The sequence below is a fragment of the Miscanthus floridulus genome, chromosome 9, assembly GCF_019320115.1.
Source record: "Miscanthus floridulus cultivar M001 chromosome 9, ASM1932011v1, whole genome shotgun sequence".
Lineage (NCBI taxonomy): Eukaryota > Viridiplantae > Streptophyta > Magnoliopsida > Poales > Poaceae > Miscanthus > Miscanthus floridulus.
The window spans coordinates 119,246,837-119,255,244 of record NC_089588.1 but is presented as its reverse complement, the minus strand read 5'-3'; positions in this window follow the sequence as shown (position 1 = coordinate 119,255,244).

The following is an 8,408-nucleotide window of genomic DNA, read 5'->3' as shown; positions in this document are numbered from 1 at the left end:
TGTCTATATAAACTAATTTGCCTTGTCCCATTGGGTTTGGTTTAACTTGTAAGCCATCGTTTGCTGAAGTATTCACAGATACGTGTCTTTTTCAATAAGAAAATGTGAGAAAGGCTAAAAATAAGGAATTAGCTTCCTGGTCTCTGGTCCAGTCTTCCCCCATGAGCGAAAAACCAATTCTTCGCCCGTTTGGGCCAATTGAGTGATTCTGGTGTGATACCCTTGGGAAGAATGTCCGCTTCCATTTTTCCCACTTAGGAATGGCAGTCGCGTAGCCACTTGATCCCATGCCATGGTGGTATACCTTCTGTCAGGCATTCTCTTGGTTCCTTCTCACCCATTCCTCACCCTCTTCCGATGTCTTATACTATACAAAATCATTTCAGTAGGGCCTCAACTTCGTGAGCGGGCCCCTAGTATTGAAATTGGGCGTTAGGTTCTTCTTGATGTATTTCGTGTACAGGGATTTCTTCCAAGTCTAGAATTGTGTGGCCATCTTCTTCGTAGCCACTTTCGAACTAGCTCCTTCAATTCATCATCGTTGATATCATCATAATCAACCGCTTGCAACGTGAAATGTTGAAGGATATCATCCCAAATTAAATTCTTATCAAGATCAGAGATAAAACTAACATGAGGCTTGTTGATCTTTTGCTTGCATTCACGGGCACTGATCGGAAGTCTGTCCCTTACAAGGTACCCACAGTGTTGCACGAATTTCCTTGCATGTGGACCAAGTGGTTCGCCTGTCTCGATATTGAATTCCGATATTATGTAGCGCCCCTCCAATGGCTTTTTCGAGCCTCGAATATTTTTGCTTTTTGCCGTTGTGGTCGTCGATCCAGAGGGCTACGTATAAAAAAAGAAAAAATAAATATCATGTGTGCACATAATAGATGATAGATATTCAAATATATATATATATATACCTCACCAGTATTTTCTTGCACAATATTTTCTTGCTTATTTTCAAGAGCCAGGTATTGACTTCCGTCATCTACATCCTGCTGGTCACCATCGACAAATTGAGTGCCGGTGTTGATAATATCCATCATTTCTTCATCCATATTGTCTCTCGGGGCAGCCATCTAGCTTTTACACCACTACATATATCTATAAAAAATAAAAACCATATATCTATAAAATGGAACGAGTCAGTGCTTAAAATTAATTAAATAACTACACTTGAAATTCAAGTCTCCAAAGCATAACTTTGATTTCTTATTTTCTAGAAATATTTATTGGCAAGTGATATATATAACAAATTTATATGTATAACAATATAAATTTAAAACTCTCTAATATGTATAACAAATATATATGTATAATAATACAAATTTATAACTCTCTAATATGTATATATAACAAATTTATATATATAACAATATAAATTTATAACTCTAATATATATGTATAACAAATTTAGCTATATAACAATATAAATTTATAACTCTCTAATATAGATGTATAACAAATTTATATATATAAAAATACAAATTTATAACTCTCTAATATATATATATAACAAATTTATATATATAACAATACAAATTGATAACTCTCTAATATATATATATAATAAATTTATATATATAACAAATTTATATATATCAATACACAGTACGTTGGGGCTCGGCGGCGTTGGTGGCGCGCGGGGCGGTCGGAGTTGGGGCGGCCGGCCGGCCGTCGCGGAGGAGGCGCACAGGGTTCTGTGGCGGCGTTGGTGGCGCGTGGGGCGACCGGCCAGCCGTCGCAGAGGAGGCACACGGGGTTCTGCGGCGGCGGGAGCCGCGCGACGTCGAAGAGGTGGCCACGGGCGACGGTGACGAGGGCGGCGGCGACGGCAGTGGCGATGGGTGACGAAGACGAAGAGTGAGGAGGAAGAAGAAACACCCGGGACAAAAAGACCTTTAGTCCCGGCTGGTAATACCAGCCAGGACTAAAGGTGTATTTTGGCGGGCAGCAAAAAAATGCAGCCCACCTTTAATCCCGGGTGGTAGATCTACCCGGGACTAAAGTGTTGGGCCACATTTTCACTTCCCGCCCATTTCAAGCTCCATTTGTTTTTTATATATTTCTTTCTATAAAATGTTAAAGTCTTATTAATTGCACAGTAAATCAAATACAAGGCATAAAATTATTTTAAAAGAATATGGATTTACTTTTGCTTTATTGCACATAGGAAAATTGTGTGACCTAAAGTTTTTTGTTTTTTCTTATAAATATTGAAACATAATGTCATTAATAATTATTATTTCGTTAATGCAAAAATGTAGTGTTTAATTGAAATCATTAAAACTTTTGTTTTCGATTGGAAATTTGTTTTCACATCATTTTAACGTAAATCTTTTCATTTTTCATCACTCATTATCCAAAAGCGACATGGAAGTCCCACCATCAAACACAAATTTAATCTAAACATAGAAAAAAGAAAACACCTAATAAATATCTCTGAATTCACAATTATTACATAATACATCTAATACACACTATTAATCATCACTATATATATCAAGCGGGCACAGTAGTGAACTTCTTCTTAACGTATATCCCTTGGTTATGATCGCGCCGTAACCATGGAGTGTCCTCATCATTTAGCTGGATGCTTAGGTCTTTGTTCACTATGAAGGGTGGAATTTGGTCATCCTTTTCATAATCTTCTGATATGTCTGACTTATCTTCAATTCCGACGATGTTTCTTTTCCCTAAAAGAACTATGTGGCACTTTGGCTTATTGATTGGGTCGTTGTTGTTTTTCCCTCTCTTCGGTTTTGTAGATATGTCCTTGACATAGAACACCTGATTCACATTGAAAGCATCTAGGCCCCTAGTTGGATTTCGGTGATTAATGTCAATACAAGATTACTAAGCAAAACGTGTGTTTTGCTGAGGCAATTGAGTTAGGTCATAATAATGGTGATCGATTGGGCAATCGAGATGGTCATGCCCCTACGATGGAAATCGTTTTGGTTTTCAAAGGATAGACGACAAGGTTAAGGATGACTAGTTCTAAGTGTCGATTGGAATTGGAGTGACGCTTAGAGTAGTTTAGGACTTTGTTTTTCCTTTGGCCGTACTATTAAGGGGGTATGAACGGGTAGCTTGACCTAGTTAAGTCTAGTGAGTTAGGTGTGGTGCACACTTGTTTAAACTAGCTCTAGGTAGCTCCTATGAATGCCTAAGATCCTTTGGAGCAAACTTCATTCACATATGATCGAGAGTTGGAAGTGAATGGAGGGTCAAATGCTGATCGGACGCTGGCCCCGGTGTGACCGGACGCTGGCCGCAGGGTCCGGTCAGTTCATTTGATCAAGCAGACAACGTTTGGTGTGACCGGACGCTGGATCGGTTTAAGTGACCGGACGCTAAAAGGCAGCGTCCGGTCGACTCCAGTAAGGTTCCAGTGAAGGGAATCTATGACCGGACGCGTCCGGTCAATACTGACTGGACCCTGAGGGTTCAGCGTCCGGTCGAGTCCAGTAAGCATCCAGTGAGGGTTTCATGCGACCGGACGCGTCCGGTCAGTGGTGACCGGACCCTGCCAGCGTCCGGTCAACACATTTCCACTGGTTCGCGGGTTGAACTGACCGGAGCCTCCGGTCACCCCGCAGAAGCTCATAACGGTTCGTTTTTTCAGGCTGCCTTATAAATAGAAGCTCCACTCGTGTGTGGAGTTACTTTTGCTCATTCCAACAGCTAAGAAACACGTTTGTGAGTGCCAAGAAGAGCAAGGTCCTAGTGAGGTGATTGAGATTTGAGAATCCAAGAGAGAGCCTCATTAGTAAATCAAGAGTAGTCAAGTGTGCATCCATCTTCTCATTAGGCTTCGCATGGTCAAGTGAGAGTTCGTGCTTATTACTCTTGGTGATCGCCATCACCTAGACGGCTTGGTGGTGATTGAGAGCTTGGTGATCACCCGGCGGAGCTTGTGGGTGACCCAACTCAAGTTGTGAGCGGCTTTGGGTGATTCGCCACGACGGAGTGTTGAAGAATCAACCCGTAGAGAGCACTTGATCCTTGCGCGGATCAAGGGGGAGCTACACCCTTGTGTGGGTGCTCCAACGAGGACTAGTGGGGAGTGGCGACTCTCCGATACCTCGGCAAAACATCGCCGCGTTCCTTTCTCTCTCTATTTACTTTGAGCATTTACTTTGAGCAATTCAATACTTGTTTTACATCCATAGAATTGCATGCTAGAGTAAGTTTGGAACATAGGTTGCAAGTCCATTGTGCATTAGTTTGATAGAAACACTTTTCTAGGCACAAGGGGTTAATTGGGCTATCCGTAGGATTTGATTATTGCAAGAGAATTTAGAATTAGCCTAATTCACCCCCCCCTCTTGGGCATCTTGATCCTTTCAATTGGTGTTAGAGCCTCGTGCTCATGTTTTTAAGCTTAATCGCTTAGAGCAAGATGTCTCACGGGGATGGACCTCCTCCTATCTTTGAGGGAGATGATTTTCCATATTGGAAAATCCGCATGGAGGCGTACTTAGAAGCTCTAGATGTTGGTGTTCTTAGAGCCGCCTCTCAAGGCTTCCCAAAACCTCGGGATGCTACTAACCTACAAGGCGATGAGGTTAACTATGAAAAATGGAATGCAAAGGCTCGAAACACCATTTTTAGAGGCCTTTGCAAAGATGTGTTTAACCGTGTAAGGAACCACAAAGACGCCCATGCACTATGGTCGGACGTTTATGCGCTCCATGAGGGAACCAAGAGTGAGCGTGAGGAACGCTATCATCTTGTGATTAAAAAGCTAAATTCTTTTGAGATGCTTCCCAAAGAAAGTGCTAATGAGATGTATTCTCGTTTAAATGTTCTTGTAGAGGAAGTCAATGGGCTTGGACTTACTCAAATGTCACCATCCGACGTTGTGAGAAAAATCTTGAGTGTCCTCCCCATTGACAAATATGGGCACATTGTGACCGTGCTACATCAAGGTGATCTTTCCGCCGCTACACCGACACAAATCTTGGGAAAGATCAATGCTCATGAGATGTACATGCACATCACGCCACAAGATGGCTCATCCTCTACAAAGAAGAAAGAGAAGGACTTAGCATTCAAAGCTAGCCAAGATAAGGGCAAGGCAAGACTTGAGTATGAGAGCTCAAGTGATGAAGATGATGAAGAAAGTCTTGCTCTCATGGTGAAGAAGACCGCCAAGATGCTAAAGAAGCTAAACAAGAGTGGCATCAAGTTTGACGGCAAGAAGAAGAAGTTCTTCACAAGCTCAAGAAGAAAGCCAATCTCCGAGATGGATTGCTATAATTGTGGTGAACTTGGTCAACTAGCTCATCAATGCACAAAGCCCAAGAAAGACAAGTTCAAGAACAAGGGCAAGAAAGATGACTCAAGCAATGAAGATGAAGATGAGAAGAAAAAGAACAAGCCATACAAGAAGAGAGATGGCAAAAAGAGGGACTTCTACAAGAAGAAGAAAAGTGGCAATTCCAAGTACCAGACAGATCATGCGTTTGTTCCACATCTATGGGCTTTTTCCGCAGGATCACTGCCTCATCAGCCGCCGTAGCCGCCTGTGCAAGAGAGTTTTGCACATGTTCAACATACTCTTCCTCCCAGTACCAGCCTAAACATCCAGTGCCATCCCACTGAAATTAAAACAAAAAATTAGAACTTTAATCACAATCATCATGAAAATAAGTATAAATTAACCATAATCATCAAATGCGACAAAATAACTCACATTGCGATCCGGACACTTGTAGAAGATATGGCCCTTGTTGGGACACTCCTTTCTCACCCAGTACTCCATCACAATCTTCTCCTCACCCTTGCCGCATGCAATGAGAGGGAGGTCCGACCTCAATCGCTTTGGAACCCGATGAGAGGCCGAGGACCCGAAAGCAGTTGCCATCTACTCTCTATACTCATTTTAATATAATATAAATTTCTCATTTTATAAACAAATAAAATTAAAAAAACTCTAAAATTCTCTATATCTCTAAACCATGAAGTGTGCTATGCATGCTAGAAATGAAAGCTGAATACTAGTTTTGAATAACTACTTTAACCTTCCTTCATCAAAATATGCAAACTTTAAAGTGATTTTGAGCTTAAATGGCTTACAAATAAAAAAAATTCACCATAAAAAACCACATATATCTAGTCCACAAAATGAGATATGCTACTGATGAAATATGAGAGTATAAAGTTGGTAACCTTTAGAACCGAAGAATCGATGGAGGAATCGAAGAAATCTTGTGATTACCGGCGATGAGGAAGAAGAGAGGCCGGTGATGAAGCAAGAACACTGAGCTCAAAGTGGCTCGGGCTCAGGGAGGAAGAAGGGGTATATAGGAGGGGATCTTTAGTCCCGGTTGGAGACAGCAACCGGAACTAAATGTCGCTTTCTAGTCCCGGACGGAGCCTCCAGCTGGGAGTAGACTATTACTCCCGGTTGGAGGGACCAACCGGGAGTAAAAGTTAACCTTTCGTCCCGGTTGGCAGCTCCAACCGGGACTAAAGGTCCCCTGCAGCAAAAGACTGCCGCAGTAGCCGTTGGGTAGGGACCTTTAGTCCCGGTTGGAGCTACCAACCAGGACTAAAGGTTTCTCTAGTCCCGGGCGCGAAAAATACCGAGATTAAAGCCAAATTTTGAAGTGGATCAAAAGTCGTTTCTCTACTAGTGCTTGTTAATTGCGGGGTCAAATTGACTGGCACGCCCTACATCACGACCATCCGGTCCGGTGTTTCCCTAAGCCTGGGGAGAGTTCGGGATCTGCTCCACGCGGTTTCTCCCAGTCTACTTCGCGTGTTGGCGGCGAGGCTCGGCTCGTCATCCCTTTTCGCCATCAACAGTTTGACAAAACCCTAAACCTTTGGAAGGCTCTGGATTTGACCAACATGATTTCTTGGAGACGACTCCTTTTATGTAAAGAAGAAATGTAATTTTTTGTGTCTTCTAAAATACCTAGTGGCGCAACCTGCCAATAGAAACCAATTTTTTTGAGGCGAGCTGCTAGTGGGATTCTCCATGCAGTATGCCATGTGGGCCTAGCTGGGCCCAAGACCTGCCAATAGAAACCAATTTTTTAGAAGCAGGCAGATTCTAGCAATAGTCATCTCTCCAAAGGTGGATTAAAATGTGTTTCTAGAATGGCGGTTACTTAATACACCACCATGCTTGGTGTGGAGTAGGAGTGGCCAGCTGTTGGCTGTATAGATCTTTACAACCAATCTCTTAGCCCACCCATATAGTAGTTAGCACTTCACTATTGATACATGGTCCACTTGCCTCTCTCACAAAATTTTCTGTCTCATCCGGTTGTAAAGTTATAGCCCGGTTCTCCTCTCTCTCCTCTTATCTCTCCTCCACCTCAACATACAGGCCACTTGCAACCCTTTACTATACTTATACTCGCTCTTATAGTGGATGACACAAAGTGACCGAGAGAGTCGGATCACATTGATGAGCTTTAATGGCTTGCGACACTAACCTTGGGTTGCGGGAGACATTGTAGTGATCCCAACACTAATGACAGGGGAAGGTTTGGTGATACTGATAGAAGTGTAAATCAGTGTAGCATTAGTGTGAACTAGTTTGGGTTTTGTCCATTGCCTACTCTACCCTCCAAAGATCCTGTTTGGCACAGCCTGGTGCTAATTTGGTAGTTTTCAAACAGTTTCATAGGTTAAGCTCCTCAAAGCAAATTCTCACAGAGGATCGGTGTGGGATGAAACCAGCAGCTTCTCCAAGCTTTCACCTGCACCAGTGGCCCAACGCACGCAGAGGTCGGATTTGACCCCAGACACTATATGGAGGGTGGGCTCAGCCACCACCGGGGCACACGAGCATACAAGTGCATGACCGGAGATGACGACGGCAGCAGGGTGCATGGGAGCCGGGGCTGGGCAGATATGCGTGAAGGAATGAGGGGATAACGACGAAGAAGAAGAAATTGGAGAGGAGGAAAAAAGATAAATAGAAGGGCATTATGGCATTTTATATAAGTCTTTTTGTCTACCATAAGGAGTTGTTTTGCCAAACATTTTACTAAAAAATAGCTTTAAAGCAGAAGCAAAAAAAAAAAAAAAAAGTGGTCCACTAGTGAAGCTGAAGCTGTGACAACGAGCCATGGGATTTAAGGGCGTTTGCTGTGGCTCATTGTGGTGGTTCAATTTGTAAGCAACCGTTTCATGAGTATTTTCTCTATCCATGACGTTCAAAACAAATCGGAGAAAATTAAAAATGCAGTAGTTACAGTGCTAGCGATTATCTGTATGGATCGACAGTCTAAACTGACCAAGCTGGCTAATTACATACTAACAACTCTCAAACGACCACGCAACTCCATGGGACACTGAATCTGTACTTAGAGAAGTTGATACCTTTATTTCAGGTGCATGCGTTGCCGTGATGCCCTCAACGAATACTATGGCCG